The sequence below is a fragment of the Malurus melanocephalus genome, unplaced genomic scaffold (assembly GCF_030028575.1).
Source record: "Malurus melanocephalus ecotype Western Australia unplaced genomic scaffold, MMel_1.1 scaffold_604, whole genome shotgun sequence".
NCBI lineage: Eukaryota > Metazoa > Chordata > Aves > Passeriformes > Maluridae > Malurus > Malurus melanocephalus.
Window position 1 is genome coordinate 42,212 of NW_026623836.1, and position 18,691 is coordinate 60,902.

An 18,691-nucleotide genomic window follows, 5' to 3' on the forward strand; every position below is an offset into this window, starting at 1 on the left:
CATCAGCACACCAAGCACCAGGAGGCTTTCACTCCCTCTYGTGAAGAAGCTGTTTAGGAATTACTCGGATGCTCTTCGCCATCAGATTTTAATCACCGGGAGTGCCTTCCTTGTGGGACTCCATGGGGCTGTTCAGGCAGCCAGCCAAGCTCCTGAGAGCCAGGCTTCATCTGAACACACGCACTGGTTATTTTTAATAAGGCTGGGCAGACACCAGCCTGGCTCCCATCTCATCTCCACCTCCCATCGCTGGCACGGCGTTTCTGTCTCCATTTCCACATCCCAGTGGTCCTCACAAGGGTGCAASGGGGAGCTCCGGGCTCCGACCCCTTCTCCAGCCCTTGGAGATGCTCCTGGGAAGAGCCACACGCAGGTGGAAGGGGAAGGTTGCTCTCAGGCTGCCGGCTCTCRGGAGCCCCAGGTACCAGCGCAGACACGGCTGCCTGGGCTAATTTCACGCCCATCCTCTTCCCTCTCTGCGAAATTCCAGGCAGGCCTTCCACTTTGGCTGACATTCAAAACTGTCACCTCTCGGCAGACATTAACTCGGAGGCCTCTGTCATCCCTCACATTAAAATGCTATCACGGGGAGCCAGCACAGCTCGGCTCYGCCGGCTCAGGGGCTGGCTCCGGCCACGCCGCGGGGACGGCCGATTCACGCTTGACAGCCGTGGTCAATTTGACAGTGATGGACACGCTACTTAGGAGCCATTTGCTGATCTGCTTTCCCCAGGTGGGAGGTCGTGCCACGGAGCTGCCTTCCCCGGGGAGGAGGAGTGGTGATGCTCTCCAGCCTCTCCAGGAGCAGGAGACWGCCCGCGGAGCCTGCTGTGAGCCCAAAATGCAGCTGCCACACGGCGAGGGTCTTTGCTSACAGACAAGCATCTTGCCACCCCAAAAAGTCACATCTGTTTGCGTGGACATTACCCATGTCCGTGCTGGGGTTTGTGCTCTGGGATCCCCCTTCCCGGTCCTGGAAGTCTCACTCTTCCCTACAACTGCTCGCATTTTCTGAGCCAAAGTGCTGCCAAAGGCACAAGAGATGCTGCTGTCAAGCCAAGACACACCTTTGCTCTCAGACAGGGTCTGGTCATTACACCCTGACCTTCCTCGCAGCAAGGGGAGGCAGAGGCGTGCTGCTCGTTAAGCTCTAAATCAGTATTTAATGGACACATCATCTCCCTCGTTCCAGGTCATGTCTCAGCCTGGAGGTGCCCACCCTGTCACTGCACTCCCTTCTGAGCAGGCAATAATCCCAATCACAGCCTCAGGGCAGCAGTTCTCCAAAAAGGAGAGGATTTTATAAACCCTCACCTTCCACAGGAGCCCCTGGTGTCACTGCAGGCGTGCCCAGCCCTGGGATGGGTCATCATGGCACTCAGAGCATCGAGTCCTTCAGCATCCAAGGGCCTCATTTTCACACAGATTGGCCAGCAGACTCGGCAGATGCTTTGCCCAGGCTCAATCACACTCCCTTTCTGYCTGAAGGGCCCCCAGCACCTGATGCCTGAGCACGTTCCTGCTATAGCTCTGCTCCTAGCAAGTCAGAGACAGGGATAATCTCCAGCACCTCTGCAGCCATCTCTGCAATCAAAGCCCACCTGCAGCTCAGGGGGTGCCAGCTCTACACCAGCTTGGTCATTCTGCAGCAAAAATGCCAATTAAACCATGCTGAGCTCACCTAAACTAAAATACAGAGGRATCTAGGTAAAGGTGAATTGAAAATACAAGTTTCCACACAGGCATGAAGCCACCAGAGAGCTGTGGTTTCCTGCATCTTTATACCACAGGAGAGGACAAAGCACCATTTTTGGTTGGGTTTTTTTTTTTCAATGTACAGAGAAATTTACAGTCCAACCCCCTAAAAACCCCCACTTCTTAGTGCCCTAGCCCAGTGTCATTGGTAACACACTCAAATCCCAGGGCTGCAGAGGATAATTAGGGCAGGCAAACTCGGCCAGCTCCCACTGGGAACCACTTCCCAGCCTTTCCCAGTTTTGGGAAGCCTGAGTTGAGCCCCGTCCTAAACACCCTGTAAAACAGATGTCCAATGCAGCATGCCCAGAAGGCCTCTCCCAAAACTAGGCACTTTTGGATCAGACAGAGGRAGCAAATTCCAGCATCCTCCGGCCCTCGYGGCGAGCATGGCTCCTTTGAGAGCRGAGCTTGGAGAGCGCCTGTCCCCACAGCTGCGGCTGCCTGGCTCCGGGACAGTGGCACACTATTTCTGTCACCAATGCCACCTGTCCCCAATGAAGGAGACTGAGGAGTTTTGTGCCCCCCAGAGTTGATCCAAGCCCGCAAAGTCCTTCCTTCTTTCTCCAAGGTGACCAAGCACCAAGGGCACAGCAGTGCCACCTTAACCCAGGGCGGTTCTGTCCCTTCCCTGGCCTCCTGCCACCAGGGGTGACACAGCTGGGTGGGAAGGGACCCAGTGACATAGACCTTCTGAAGCAAAGCCCCTGGCCCTCACACCGCTCCTGCTCCGTGGTTTTGGGACAGCCCTGCTCTGCTCCACCACCCCCAGCCCCGTCCAACAGGACCACACTCGCCTCCCGGTTCCTTTTCAGTCCTTTTATGGGGAAGATGGTTTTATGGCAGGGTCTGGTAGAGTACTCAGCTCCCCCTTCCAGACTCCAGCAGAAAGAACTTGACCTGTGTCCTCGGACCCTCTTAGTCATCGGGCTGAGCCGCCTCTCCCCTCCTCCCACCACCCTCCTCTTTTATGGAGTAGCAGCAGCAGCAGAGCATGGGGTGAGAAGTCAGGGGAAGGACAACTTGACTGATGGGGCTCAGGTTGTGGGGTCAGCGCGAGGCGTCGTGATCTGGGCTCAGACAGAGCCATTTCCTCTGTGATTTTATCCGCTGTGATTTTTATCTTTCGTCTGTTCACACGTCACGCCACCTGGACATAATACAGAGCAAGCTGAGCGCTGGGCTCCGTGCTTAACCCCTTCCCTGCCTCCCGGGAAAGCAGGAGGCCTTTCAATCCTGCACTTGTGGCTTTGCCCAGCAAAAAGGGGCTTTTCTTTATGGGCTCTTTTTATCACCTGGAACATCTGCAAGTGGCAGGTTTATCCTCCTCTGCTGACCCCACGGACCACGTTATGATTTACCCACACACTTCACCTTCTCGACAGCATTCATGAGATGAGATTTTTGGCATTTGTTTTTAGGAGACACATTCAGGTTTCAGTTCCCACTCTGAGCCATGTGAGCACGGCCTGGCAGTTTGCGGCACGGGCTCCTCAAGTGATGGTGCAGACATGAAAGGCAGGCAGAAACAATTTCCTCTTACTGCCCCAAAGATGTTCAGCCGTAGCAGCTGCTTACACAAGGTTGGAGTAACAAAGAGCAGCCCTCACYGAGCCCGTGGATGGAATTAGGTGGTGTCTGACACGAGCACAGCTGTTCGGGCCACGCCACGCCGAGTTAGACCCAGAGTAAAGAACATTTTGAAGGTCTACAGGGAAGTTGGCAATAATCCCCCTACCAAAGCCTCAGCCCTTGAACATGTCAGATCTGAAACTCTTCGAAAGGCAGATGAAAACCATCGCCCCCGTTGTGTAGGTGAGGACCAGCACGAAGGAGGAAGCAGAAGAAAGGGATATTAAAGGTAGGACCTGTCCCAAAGCTGTAGCACACGATACCTCACCAACCATTTCACCAGCAGACATCAGCTCAGGCCAGGCAAGAGTCCAGGCATCCTCACACGACACCCACTGACCTTCCTCTYAGGTCCATGGAGCATCAAATCCCATGGTCCAAACAGGATGCAGCTCAGCAGCAGCCACATGGGACACCCAGCCTGTGAAGGTGCAGGAAGCCTGGTGACCCCACGGCACAGGAATCACACGGGAATCCTCCAGACAGGACCCACCTTCCCAGCCCTGTGCCTTTCCTGGCTCCTCCAAAGAGCAGAGGGCTGGCTCCCGCATCCGTCTGATTCYGCCACCGTAAATCACCACCGGATGGGACTAAAGTAGAAACTGCTTCGAGCAGGGGATATTTTAAGGTGCTTATGAGGTGGGGTGTTTTTTTGTTGTGGTTTTGGTGGTTTTTCCCGAGTTTCCTTGTTTGTTTCCTTTCTTGCTCCTGATATGATAACAGGAGAGATAGATAAACGACCRGGAGTTTCCATCTAGAAAGTCTGGRGAAAAGTMCAAAGTGCAGCCAGMCACAAAAGCTGCACAGGTCTTGAKGTTATTTTTATTTTAATTTCTGGCTTCTTGAAACCAGTGACCTCACTTTTTGAATTAGGCAAACAGATACAGATAAAACAGCACGTTCTCAACTGGAACCCTTCTGGCCTTTATGTGTGGCTGCCAACTAAGCAATCTAAGGGTGGCAAAGTGTAATATTTTTAATGGCACTCACACCAAGTTCAAGCACCTCAGAAAGAGCTCTAAMAAGTTACAGTTCTGGTTCCCTTTCAGGAGGACCGTGGCAGAGGACAGGACGACTTGGTTTTTCAATAAACTGTATGCACAATGAACATATTAATTTCGAAAGGTTAAGTAATTCTCCTGCAGAAAGCCAAACTTCTTTTGACATTAAGAGACTCCTTTATTTAGGACAGTACCAACGTCAAAACCAGGTGGATATGGTGGGAAAGATCTATAATAAATGCCCAGCTCTCCTACATTCCCAAAGCATCCTGGCTGCTGTCAGGAGGAGTTTGCTGTATCAGAAATGATCCATCCAATTTGGCAGCTCTGATTTTTCTTACAGGCACACAACTGACCTCAGGAGAAACGGGCCCCCTTGGCTCCAGCTCAGTGCTCACCCTGTGGTGCCTCAGCTCTTTGGGACAGGGACCCACTGCCCGTGCCTCCACCTCGAGAGCTCCCACCGAGCGTGCGCAGGTCCAGGTGGGTGGAACTCAACTGTGGAATAAGGGCTGTGGTAGAAGCTTTACCCACACCAAAACTTCATACAAACCMCAATTTGCCATAAAATGAAAACCCCTCTTTGCCCCTCGTGCAGGGGACTGAATGCGTAAAGAAGTTTGGTGTTGTCACACCTACTCCAGCACTGGTGTCAGGCAATTCCCTTCAGCATCTTCCCTTCGCTGGRTTTGCTCTTTTAGCACATCCCAGAGTGACAGAAGGACTCCTGCCACTCTGTCCTAGCAATTTCACCTGTGGGTGTTCAAACAACCTGCATTCAAAATGTTCATCCCCAGACACGCTTCTCTCCACGCACAGAAAATCACCCTGAAAAAAAAAAACCAAAACAACAGACCACAAGAACAGTCACAGCCTCTCCCTCTGGACCGGTATCACAGTCACTCCCCCTCCCACCACTTCTTCCTGAAATGACCTTTATGGATTTTCAAGAACTCAGAGTTTCCAAGACATCCMCAGAAACCAGACCCAGGTTTTTGTGGGAAGAATCGCGCTGTGCCACCGGGCTGGAGGCAGCAAACGCTGCTGTGCCTGTGTGTGGACAGCACCCCCGCAGGGAACAGGCAGCCAAGCCAACCCCAGGCCATCAGACTATCGCTCTTCCCAGCAGCTGCCAAGGGAGCCCTCCAGCCACATAAATTTTGGGGTGCCCTTGCTCTGTGGTCAGCCCCAGCCAAAGGCATCACATCGCCGGCCGTTTCCCCATGCGGCACCAATTCATGTCCCTATCATTAAAGAGACACATGGTTTATTTACTCATTACCATATCCAGCTGTTGGCTTTCCTTCTCCCCATATTTCAGGGTAAGTAGTGATTTGACATAAATAATACCCCATTCAGCTACGGCTTGAAAGATATTGTAAATATTAAAAATAAAAAAAAAAAGTCTTCAGCTCCAATAGCTCTTTCCAAGTGCTCGGTCCAAATCCTGCTTAGTATGGGAGCGGGGGGAGGTGGGGAAAGAGCAAACCCAACGCCATTTCTTAAATAGCCCCATTAAAAACGAGCCCAGAGTGAGTTACRGCTTTATTAAACAGATGACATTACATCAGGAATGATGAATCATAATGTTTCTTTTCGGGATTACGATGCCGTGTGACCTCTTTGGCTGTAATCGCTCRCCTCCTACTCCCAGCCACCACCAGGTGTGGTGGCCCCTGTCCCTGTCACATCAACACCAGCACTGGGGACCTGCAGCAGCTCATCCCTGTGGCTCTCAAACTGCCACAGSGAAAGGGAGGGAGGGCAATCCCACCAGGAAGTTTTTAGGGGATCTTGGTTTTCCTTCCCAGCCCTAAATGGGCAGGGGTGCCTTCCCAGGAAAGCACRGGGTGTTTCTCCATTCTTCCAGGCTGTTTGGATTCCCAGACTCACGCTCTTGCCTTTGTTTCTCCTGCCTCTGAGCAGGGTGAAGCAACAAGAGGGACCTGTGGTGGGAACCAGAGCTCAGGGTGGTGCTGATTTCTGCTGGGGTMGAGATTTTGTTTCACAGGGCTGTGTTTTGGGTTTGTGGTGGACATGGAGATGTTCTCATTGTGGCTGGGCAGGGCTTGCACAGAGCCAAGGACTTTTCTGCTTTTCTGTTTTTCCTGTTTTCTGTTTTTCCTTTTCTGTTTTTCCTCACCACACAGGTGAGGGGGTTGGGGGTGCATGAGAGGTTTGAGGAGACACAGCCAGGACAGGTGACCCCAACTGACCAAAGGGATATTCCAGACCATATGACATCATGCTCAGCATATAAGGTGGGGGAAACGTGTTTTTATGGTCTGTTTTAACTTCCCATTATCCTGCTCTGATTTTGTTAGTAACAAATCCAGTGAGTGTCTCCAATTCCAGTCTGTTTTGCCTGCGATGATATTTGGTGAGTGACCTTTCCCAGATTTTAACTCTCTCCCCTGTCYAGTTGCAGAGGGGAGGGAGAGGCTTTGGTGGGTGTCTGGCACCCACCCAGGGTCAGCCCACTGCAGCATCTCCAGGCTTTTAACACACAATTCCCTTCCAAGCTGTACGTTGGGGCCTGTCTGGGATTTCAGGAACAACAAAAATATGGGAAATTGCACAGTGCAGGATATTTGGGACCACGCAGGGTACAACAAAAGGCTGTAAGGGAAAGGATTCCAGACTGCAGCAAGACACAGCCCTGTGGTTCCCCCAGCAGAAGAGGAGATCCCCACCCCCAGAACACCACACATCGACCTGGCTGCCCGCTGCCTCTGTCCTTCATCAGYTCTTCATCAGCTCCTTCAAGCCACCCATCTCTTCTCCCGTGTGTGGTTAAATCCTCATTGTCCCCAAGGCAGGTCACGCACACGGATCAGAGGGATGGACTCTCCTCCCGCTGTCGGTCCTTGCAGGATTGCTGGGGGCAGCATTAGGAGAAAACCCAGCGTTCCCAGCGGCCCAAAACCACTGTGTGAAATGTTTTCCACATTTTGCCTCTCTCATCCTTGTCCCAGGGTTTGGCTGCCACCTATAAATAACCAGGAGAGCACGACATGCCGATCCCAGATAAAGCGGAGCCGCGCCACGGCCCCGCGCGAGCCAACGGCTGCTATTTTTACACCTTCRGTGAGAACCACGTGTCAGCTTTCGACAACACACACAAGAGGGAAAAAAAAAAWTTAAAAAAAAAAAKCCCCAGCACTCAGATCTCCACTCCCCCTCCACCTTCTGCTCAGGCAGACCTCAGACAAGCGCCCGGCAGCCCCATCTGCTCGTCACCTGCTGGCATTTGGGTAGCAGCTACGTCAAACRCCCGGCTCGCGTTCTCACATGTAGGAGTTTGCTGTCTGAGTGATGAGGCTGTCTGTGCTCCCATTGTGCTTTGCCATCCTGAAGGTTTTTTGGGAGCCTTTACAAAATGCTGCRTGCCAGTAGCTCTTATGTAAGTGATCAACCTCCGTGCCCCCRTTTTACAGACTGGGGAAATGAAAGAAAGCAGAGATAGCCATGACCTCCTGCATCCCCAACCCTCTAGCCCTCTGTCCCCCAGAAACTCCCTCCTCTTGCTCTGATTTATTCCTCTGTCCACTCATTTTCCACTCATTTACACAACTGTAGCTGCTTCTGAAATGAAAAATAACAAAAAAACAACATCCAACATTAAAAACTTCCCAAGAGAATTTGAGCTCTGGCTCATGGTGGTGGGAAGGTCCAGGTCTCTTTGCAATCCTGGTCACGCTGCAGGAAGCCACAGGCCAGGACTCTTCACCTGCCTTCACCACCCTTTCAGTCTGCCCCAAAGAGAAATTTTGCACTTCTCCTCCCTTAGGTCTTGGTTTGACCTCTCACCCCCACCACAAAATGTCAAGTCCTAAAAAAAACCAGAGGCATATCCTTAAAAGAGAGTCAGTAACAGGATAAGGGATTAAGCAGTTAAGTTCTCAGATGTGATTCCTACCCCAGGTGAGCAGCAGCATCTACAGAAATCTGCACCTGAGCATAACAATAAAAAAAAATCCAACAACTATTAAATTGGTAAGTGGACAACTTAAGTTCAGCTTTCACACATTAAAATCAACAATGACAATCATTTCTCTCTCCACTGTAATTGTTGCAACAGCACTGGCTCTAATCTTACAGAAAAAAAACATATCCCCCCCAGATTTCACTCCAGTCTAGAAGTGAGTCAGCTCTCAAACCTCAGCGAGAAAGAAAGGCACCTGCTAGGAAGGATGTGGGAAAATAGAGGGTTAGATTCACCAGGCTTCTCTTGGGTCATGCTAAAATTACTACGATTTAAGTTAATGAATAGATTTCCTTTTGTTCCAGCCCAGCTTCATTCTGCAGTGTTACAGCCCTTATCCCGAGCTGGAAGCAAGAGCTATTCAGATAAAACAAAGCCCAGCTTCCCTTCAGCATTACCACCAAGACTTCTTCATAATAATATTTATAAAACAGCTATTAGGATGGGAGGGGATAGTAAAACCGTGTCGGTAAAAGGCACTCAGGTTATAAAAMACCAGGCATTGAATCCGCCCTGCAACACAAATTCCCTTCCCGCCCACGTGTTTGCTTGTYTCAGAGCATCTCCCAAGGCAAGGCTGCATCCTGCTTATCCCTTGGGATCTCTGGCTCATCCAGGCTGTGGGATCAGCAAAGGGGTCCCTGGGGCTCTGCTGCTGYATCTCGACACCTCTTAGAGTGCCGGGCTTCAGTCTGTGCTCAGACCAGTCTGGCTTTAACTGCAGGGGCCATTGGGGTCAGGGTGAATCCCCTTGGATTGTTCCCAGCTCCCAGCAGAGCAGGGAATCACCCAGACACTGCTCCCAGCTCCCCAGGGCTAACAGGGAGGCAACGAGGTCACAGCAGAGCCACAGGTCACCAGGGCTATGGGCCTTGCTGTTTGCCAGCCTGGCTTTGGCTCTGTCTGTGCTTCTTCCAGGAGGCAGGAGAGCGTTTCTGTGCAGCTTTTGGCAAGAAGAGTTTTCCAAGGACAATCYCGTGTGCAGCACGACCCAGCAGACTGCAGCAGCTCAGCCTGGAAAGTACAACTGACCTCTGATGTGTCCCATCCTTGTCCCACACACCCACCACCACAAAAAGCAGGATTCCCGGCTGCTCCGGATCACTGGGAAGCACCCACCTCCTGCAAGCTGTCGGCAACCAGGGCAAAAAGCTAATAACAAGAAGATTTCCCCCAAAAATGTTAATTTGATGCAACTGAGGATCAGTGCAGTGACCAGGACAGAGAGGGAATAAAAGCACTCAGCCAGCTCACTGCCAGCCGGTCGGGACCATCACTCAGAAATGAGGGGAAAGCCCAAACCAAGAGGTCAGGCTGCAGATCTGCACATCCAGGGAAGTTTCCGGGCATTTTTTCAGGTCTGCAAGATCCTGATAAGCCCAAACCAAGGAGTATCATCTCACTGCAGAAATCTGTTGGGTTCCAGCATAACCTCAGCTCTGGAGCTGACCCAGCAACAGCCCAGGAGCCCCAAAGGGAAAACATGGAGCCAGCCACATGGGAGGGAGRGAAGGCTACACCTMCAGCCTGCACCAACATTCCCTGGCYTTTTCCAGCACCTTAAAGGTAAGGAGGATGCAGGGAAAGGGGATTTGAGGGAACAGAAAGAAGCACTGTGTTTTTATCCAGGCTGACACCTCGCAGAGCGGCCGCCAGAGCATCTCAGCTCTAACCCCTGCGCCCGCCAAGCGTTGACACTAATAGGACAACRGCTGAGCAATTAAAAGGAGGAGAGACAAGGAGATATCAAGTCAAAAAGGCTCATGGACACGAGACAGAAAGCCCTAATTTCTGCTTGTTTGCTTTGGTGAGTGGAATACTGTCAGGCACATACCATTCTCAGGAAAAACTACATTTCTGTCACYGCCAATTAATGCCTGTTTCTTAGGAGGCTGGGATCCTCCTGCCTTTTTGCTGCACCAGGTTTTTTTTCACGGGCCTTATAGAAAGGGAGACAGAATTGGAGTGCACAGCATCCCTCTGTACAGAGAAATGTCCGAGACAAACCACCAGTCCTGTGCTAACTCTCATTTAAGGACTGTTCACAACCTGTGGGAAACAATAATTTACAGCCCCTTTGCTAGGGATAGAGGCAGGGGGAAAGGCAGAGGGGAGCCTCTGGATCAGGAGGCAAAGAGCATCTCCCTGAGGCCTCATTTGCACACTTCCCCTGCAGAGTTAACAGGCAGGATGGTGTGGAAGTGGTGGGACCGGTTTGGGGGCCCCAGATACAATAATTCCAAAATCCCTGTGCATGGGGTTCTTCATCCCCAGCTCTGGTGAGAGGGCTGGTGAGAGGGCCCTGGGGAGAGCAGGGCTGCAGGTTTGGGCAGGTATCTCTTCTAACACATCACTCACTAGACACGGGGCTGTGGAATAAAGCAAGCAGCGAGAAAGAACYTCCTCCAGCCAAGAAAATGCCCCTKGTACTCAGCCCAGAGGCCTGGGAACCCCTGTCCTGACAAAACCCTCTAGATCCCGCAGGAAAATCACAGATAAAACCTCTGAGGACAAGTCAGGAAGGAAATTCAGGGGCAGGGAGGAGGAGCAGGCAGTAAGCACGGACRGACTGGAGAGCTGGACATTAAACCTGGTGTATGGCAGCAATTGAGAGGAAGAAAAGCAGGACTGGAGGCTGTGTGTCCAATCTCTGCTTTCACTAGATTAGAAAATGTAAATTCCCTGCGCACTGGCCTGCCTTGGAGATATCAAGAATAACAAGARGCAATTAGGAGTAACAGAGTCATAATGATGGCAGCAACAGGCAAATTTTCCCTGCCAAAAGASTGGGTTTGGGGGAGAGGCACAAATCCCCCTCCTTGAAAAATGCAGGGAGGGGGTGTCTGGTCCAGTTCCCAGTCCACTTCTCCACCAGTTTAATGGTCCCTATCAAGCAGCAGTGGTACCAATTTAATTTGGGTTAATAGAACCCCTGGCACACTCGAGGGAGACATTGCTGGGAAACAGAGCAGGCAATGTGACCCATGGGCCTTGGAAAGCCACAGACACACGTGGCTCCAGAGCCAGATGTGAGCTTTGCAGCTGGATCCTTAACAACCTGGAAAACACCTTCCAGAGATCCACTGCTCCACTCGCCACAAACACAGCCTGAGATGGAAAAACACCACGTGGATGTCACCCCATGGGGACACTCCCACTTCCACCCCAGCCAGGAAGTTCAAAGGGAGAAGAAACCCAAGATTTAGACAAGAACAGCCAAAGCAAGAGAAGGGAAATGCTAGGAAAACATGGGACACCTGGAAAAAAAAAAAAACACTGGAAGTGAAAACCCCCACCAGCCTGRAAAGCAGGGGTGAAGGAAATCTGAGAAATAAGAGACACAGAAGCGCCGGTGAGAGGGAGATGGAGTTACATGGAGGCAACTGGGTTACAGGCAATCTTACATCAGTTTATGAAAATATCCCATTAATCTTCATAGCGCAATCTTAATTGCAAAATCTTTCATCAGCCTTGTTATTTGTGCACCTGTCACTGGAGACACTCGGAGTTGTTTTGTCGTCATTTCTCACACTAATTAGAGGGGCTTGGGGTGGTTTGAGGGGTGGGGTGGGGAGGGGGGCAGGGCTGTTTTTTTAATTGTCCTCGAGCACGCTCGGCTTTGTGATAACGCTGCCAATTAAGGGTCCTGCCCCACACAGGGCTCGCCAGCCCGCCGGGCACGCTGCACAGGACCAGAGGGGTTGTTTTAATTAAATACCCCCAGACTAGTAGGGGAAACATCCAGAGCAATTTAACAATCTGCCGCAGAGTTGTTAAGCCTCCAATAGATCTGCTTAATGTTCATTTGGGTATTTAATAATCTCCCTACCTTATCTAATCCTGTTTAAATTTAAAGAGATGCATCTAAGCCGGTGGAGTAGCAAGTGCTTATTACCAGCCGCCGGTTATTGAAACATATTTGAGATGTCATCACCAGCGAGCAGTCCCAGCAGCAGGCAGGGACTTGGAGCCTGCAGATGTATTTCTTTCTCAGCTGAGAATGCCCAGGGATGAGACCCAGAGGTTTCCTCACAAGTTCTGTTGTCACCACACCAATATCTTTAGTTTCCAGCTGCCTGTGGAAGGGAAGGTGCTGGCCTTCCAGCAGCTACAGGTTGATTATTTTTTAAAGCTCTTGTCCAGGAGTGCAGCTACTCAGGCTGGGGTATTTTTAAATAACGGGATGTTTTGCTTTCTCAACTTAATTATAGTCGTGTTTTCTTCTCTTCAGCCAGTTCTTCACAACTCAGTGAGGTCCACAGAAAATCAGTTGCCTGAGGATGGCCTGAAAGTCCAGAAAAACTTTATTTTGCAAGGTTTTTGCCCAGCCATGCTTACATAATTTGTATATTTCTTGTCCCCTGTCCTGTGTTTGGTAGTCCCCTTACCTCTGCTGGATGCACCGTCCTTTCCCATTTCTCCTCTGTTCCCCCTGAATCAGCTCCAGCACATTTCGGAGTGGTGCCACTCAGAACTCTGATTAGGGCAGGTCCCAAAACGCTGCTATCACAGACAAGAAGAGGTTGTTATGGAACACACAACTCTCAACTTAGACAACTTACACAAAAGGAGAGTCGAGCCAACGATTTAGGTTCATGTGCGAAATGGCCTCCAGGCAAAACAAACAATTTTCAGGACATGAACGGTAAGTCTCTCCTAAATCCCATGAAACTGAACAGCCCAGACTGTTTCACAAGCACTAACCCACCCAATTTTAAAGTACCTTCCACTGCTGAGGCTGGAGATAAAAGCTATGTAAAGAGAGGGGAAAACTCCACCAGACAATTTAAAACAAGAAAAGGCATCTGGGAGAAATCTCCCTGCCCAACAAGACACGCTGTTCTGAAGAGCTAAGGCCACGATGCCTCGGAGGTTTAATGTCATCATCCTCAGATGGAAGAGGTTCCCCATCCATCTTGCTCSAGCTAGAAAATCTCAGCTTCTCACCTTAAAGGCTGATTTTCATCATAAGCCTGCTGCTCTGCTTTTGGCCACCGTGTTTTGAGACAGAAATGGACCATTTGGAGAGAGTGAGCCCAGAGGTGACACATCTGTCACACACACTGCAGAGTGGCACAGCCATCCGAGCTGGTCCTCACTGATCCGAGAGCAGCTTTCAAACAGCCTCCTGGAAAGGTGAAGGAAGAGGTTTTCTCAGCCACCTCCACCACAGAATATAAGCAACAGGCTGAAAATTGAGGCAAGGAAGAAAAGTAAACAAAATAAAAAATCCCAGCACACTTTATGTGCTTGTTACAYTATTCTTGTTAGAAGCTCTGGAACAGGCTGAGCATCCTGTACCCTCAAGGATCTTTAAAAACAGATTAGAGCAGCAGTGACAGAGGTAGAGCTGATCTTACCTGGAGGCAGGGACACAGGCTCACATGACCTTGGCAAGGTCCTTCCCTCTTGTGAAGCACCAGCGACACCGAGCTCTGCCCCATCCCCTCTGCCCTCCTGCCAGGGACCGGTCATGGCACCACTCAGAGGAGTCTGGRCACCAGAAACCAGCAGAAAACAGGGACAGAGACTCCACAGCCACAGGAGGCTCCAGCAGGAGCAGCATTCTGGCCTGCCAGGCGTGTTGGTCTCCAAGCAAACCCATCCCATATCCCCAGCAGAAGCCCCAAACCCCATCCCACTCAGGAYTCGGATGACAGATGACCAGAAGGGACCAAACAGAGCAGATTTTTTTATTTGTTTTCCCTTTGTTCCTCGTCTCTCAGACACCGGTGTCATGTAGGATATTTTGTGGAGGAGACACATGAGCRCAGTGACGGATCCTGTCTGGTCCCATCAGCACCACGGCGGCGCGTCCCCAGAGTAACGCGAGAGGACTGCCATTCCTGCAGGGAAGGATGCTCAGCGGGAGGTGTCAGCCCGGCAAACACAACAATTGTTTCTCTCCCATCAGCTCGGTGGCACTTGGGAACTTTCAGAATGGGGGAAAGGCCGAGTCTGAACCCAGAGGTGTGCCAAGGACTTGCACTGAAGGCCGTGGAGCAGACTTCACACCCAGGCATTGTCATGATCTCGTTCCTGTCAAGGGAAAAGGAATAAGTGCRCTTCAAGTGGCTGTTTCCTACAGGATGTGCCCTGTGGGGTGAGCAATGGGGCTTCCCAGCCCTCCTCCCTCTAGCTGACACTTCCCACTGCACTCCCTCGTCACCTCTGTGTGCGGAGCTGCAGTCACAAATCACGGGGTTATTTAGACTCTTTTAYGAAAAAAAATAATTAAAGGATGTGCGTGTTTACAATGCTATTTCCTTAATTCCCAATAAAGGACCCTATTTGCTTCCTCCTCCATAAGTCAGCCCTGGCTGAGCAGTGTGGGAGCAGGATGGAAGGGATGGCGTGAGTTAATGCTCCAGTGCCCTCTAGTAAAGCTCTAGCAGAAGGTCTTCACATCCTTTAATCCATCACAGGACTTCAGATCCTCCTTGGCTGTGTGGAGAAAAGCCTGGTGGAGCCTGGCCACTGCCAGGGATCAGAGAGGCAGAAAGGCTGAGCTCTCCARAGGCACAGCCACCACATCTTCCACATTCCCCCACCCTGACAATCCCACTTGGGGCTGCAGGTATMATTTCATACAGCAAACAGGGAAAACTGCCTGCAAAAAATCATCTGCGTTTGTCCTAGCGGGAAAGGAACTGGGCTCTGGGTTCTTTCCCTGTGCAACAAAGCAGGAAACACCAATAGTGAGCAGAGTTTTATTGCAATGCCACATTCAGCCTCATCTCCTCAGCTCAGATCTACCCAGGCCTTGTCTTGGGGCAGCAGGAGATGCCACAGCACGGCTCTCCAGAGCTCAGAGGAGCTGTTGGTGAACAGCAGGCTCGGAGGGATGAAGCACACACAGAGCGAGCGATAATTTCCGCGCTGTGCAATTACAGCTGGGAAGGAGTAAACCTCTGGTGCACAAACCTGCCAACAGTTTACTGCCGGCGAGGAAACAAAACCGACAGTTGACACTGGAACKGCTACTGATACCCTGTAATCATCTTAAAAATAGACTCTTTGCAAACCTGCTTGTTAGTGGTGAGAACATATGCTCTTTTTAAGAGGGGGGAAGAGAAACCTCTCAGCATCTCCAAAGCAGTGTTTGCATTAGCCAGAGAACACGTTTGGTGAGGCTGAAGCTGGAATCTTCCCAGAATCTGGTCCAGTGCTGCTGGATGACMGAGGCACAGCGAGATCCTGTGTTCCTACAGGATCAAGAACTCTCAGTCCTCTGAGCTAGTTCTTGCACAGCTACTGCACACACCCAGCTTGTTCCATCTCACTACATAGAGCTGGGCTCCGGGGGCACAGGTTTAACTCATGGTGAGTTCTCCCCAGGGCTCCTTTTAGCCACAGCCCCCAGCATCCAGCTCCTTCACCCCTGAGCAGTGTGGACAGAGGAACATCATCTCCGAGCCGAGGTCTCTGGAGCTTTGTTCACTGAGCTCCTTCACCCCTGAGCAGTGTGGACAGAGGAACATCATCTCCGAGCCAAGGTCTCTGGAGCTTTGTTCCAGCCTGGAGCATCGTCCATCACACAGAGCTGGACAGCAGCACAGCCCTGGCCACGAGTGAGGTGTTCCCACAAAAGACAGCACAGCTCAGGACTAACCCATGAAAACAGAGACTGGAACCAGGATCYGRKCTGTYCTAGGTTGGTTTTGTTYCCTGGTTCCAGTTTGGTTTTGTGGRATCTCTTAGAAGACAGAGCAGAAAGTGAGGGCTGGTTCGCTTCCTGCCGCATTCCACACAAAATTCACCCACACTCGAGTTTCTGTGCTGAGCACATCAGCACTACAGGAACGAGAGGGACACACRTTCCCTCCTAAGTGGATTTCATTTGGGTATGAGCCATTTAGAGATTATATCCACTTCAATTCGGGCAGGGATCCAAGGTTAACCTCCCTGCTCTTGTTAACAGAGCTTTGCTCGCAAAAGCCCTTCGGCTCAGTTTTACATCTTATTTGGGAAAGTCACTGCAAAGTTRCTCCGGGCACCAGGATGAGGAGAGAGGAAAGGCAGATTTTGGGGAGCTCTGAGRCTGCTGGAGCTCAGAGCAGTGCCCCAGGATTCCTGGACACACATCCCTGGTCTCTGCCTGCCATTCAYCATCACAGACACTGCAGACTGTTCTTGTACAGCCCTGAGGTCACCTTGGGGACTTTCCAGTGTCCCCTCAGGGTCAGGAAGGAAAATGTTTGCCAAACAGGTACAGGACACAACATGAGAGTGGCAGGACCACAGCAGCACTCAAAGCCACTCAATCCTTTAAAATTCACCGTGGTTTCCCARCTCATGGGAGTCACACCCATTTCTAGGGGGATGTTACACCACCAGGTCAGCCAATGGACACGTTCCTGCCTTGCAATCCCTTGGGAAGACTGTGCCCAAGCAGCAATGGCATTTTGGAAAATCCTGAGCACCACCCCATCACTAAAGGATTTCAAACCCAGCATCTCAGCCACAGCAGGCACAAGAATCCACCTGCAAAGTGGAAAGCTGGTCTTTAGCAGTCTGGCTTCTCCAGCCACCTCGTAACACTCCAAAAAGCAGGATGGGAGCGTGCTCTGGGTGACCAGGAGCATCCTGGCTGCCCGAGCCCGGAGAGGATGTGACAGCACACCGGCAGCCACCTCACCATGGGGACACTGTCCTGCAAAAYCCCAGCACCGAGCAGGAAAGCAGCTCCTTCACCAGGGCAAGAGCCCCAACAGCTCCCACTCACCAATACCCGCAGCATGAATTATTAACGGCGTGTCGCTCAGCCTGTGCAGCCCATACACCCACACGGCGCAGGAGGAGAGCTTTTAGCATCACACCCGTGTCAGCCAGCCCRGGGTGAGCCTGCCAGGCCCTTCCCTGCTGGGAGCCAGCGGGAGGGACCCGTGGAGGGTTCCCAATGCCATCCCATGCCGGATTCAGCTCCGYGCACGGAGCTCGGCACATCCACCTGTCACGCGAGCCGCTCGCTCGGAAAATTATTCTGCTGGAGCATCACCGAGGACACCTTGCCAGTGAAATATCAGACAACATCAGGCGGTGTTTACTTGCTCCAGTGCAGATACTACACATTTATTATTTACACTTTGCGGCGCGTTTTTTGGAGTYGTGTCAATAAGACTGAGGGTTATCAAGCGATCTGTTTGCAGTCAGTCAAAGGCTGCCACGGCTCCCAGGGAATTTTAGGACAGGGATTTACCCTTTCACATTGGATTGATCCAGTGGAGGGTCTGGGAGATGCTGGGGTTTGCAGGACCTCAAGCTGAGTTTGTATCTCATTCTCTGCTTCCTGCACAAGGGTGCTCCAGTGGGAACAGGTCCCAGAGGGAAAAAAAAAGGCTCCTGAAATGATGTAACAACAAAATATAGATCTCCTCCCTCAGCCCAAAGAAATGGTTGGGTGGATTTTTATAGGCTTTTCCAACCATCCTAAAACCAAGACAGAAGTGAGAGAGAGAGAGGCCAGGCTGAACCTGTCTCCTGGGTCTGGAGAGTGGGTCATGGCTGTCCCACCTGCAGATGTCACCTCCTGTCCTGTCCTGGCCAGTATTTTCTTCCATGTTTTCCACTATCTTTTGTCAAAGGTGGGGGAAAAGAATGAGCATTTCCAACTCAGACACRGCATAACTTCATTATTCCCCTTACTAAGAGTTTCTTAATAAATTTAGCAAGTTATCTTCCATGGAACCTGAAGACATTTTCAACTTCTTCTTTTGAGTGCTTCTTGAAATGAAATTTTGCACCTAGAGCTAGAGGAAACAACTTCAGAGAAGCCCACTCTGGTAACACAGACCACTCAGTATTTCCCTTTTCCGAATACAGATGTGATGGACCACTGAGTGCCAAAGAGCAGTGGCTTTCCTGAGGAGTTTAAGACATTCTTCAAGGGTTCAGTATAACAGCCAGACTCCAGGTGGCAAGGCATGCATCACCTGTAGCAGCAGCTCTCGGATGTGGAAAGATCAGAATCACAGAATATCCTGAATATTGGAAGGGACCCACGAGAATCATCAAATTCAACTCTTGGCCCTGCCAGGGCAGCCCCAGCAATCACACCCTGAGCCTGAGAGCATTGTCCAAATGCTTCTTAAGCTCTGTCAGGCTTGGTGATGTGACCACAGTCCTGGGGATCTGCTYCARTGCCCAGCCACCCTCTGGATGAAAAACCTTTTCCTAACAACCAACCTAAACCAAGCCACGGTCMTCTCTCCATTCTCACACTTTTTATTTCCAAAAGTGCCTTCATAGTTGTGGCTGAAACACCAAWGCATCCAGCCACACATCCACACAAAGCCACCAGATCTTTTAGCAGCCAAGA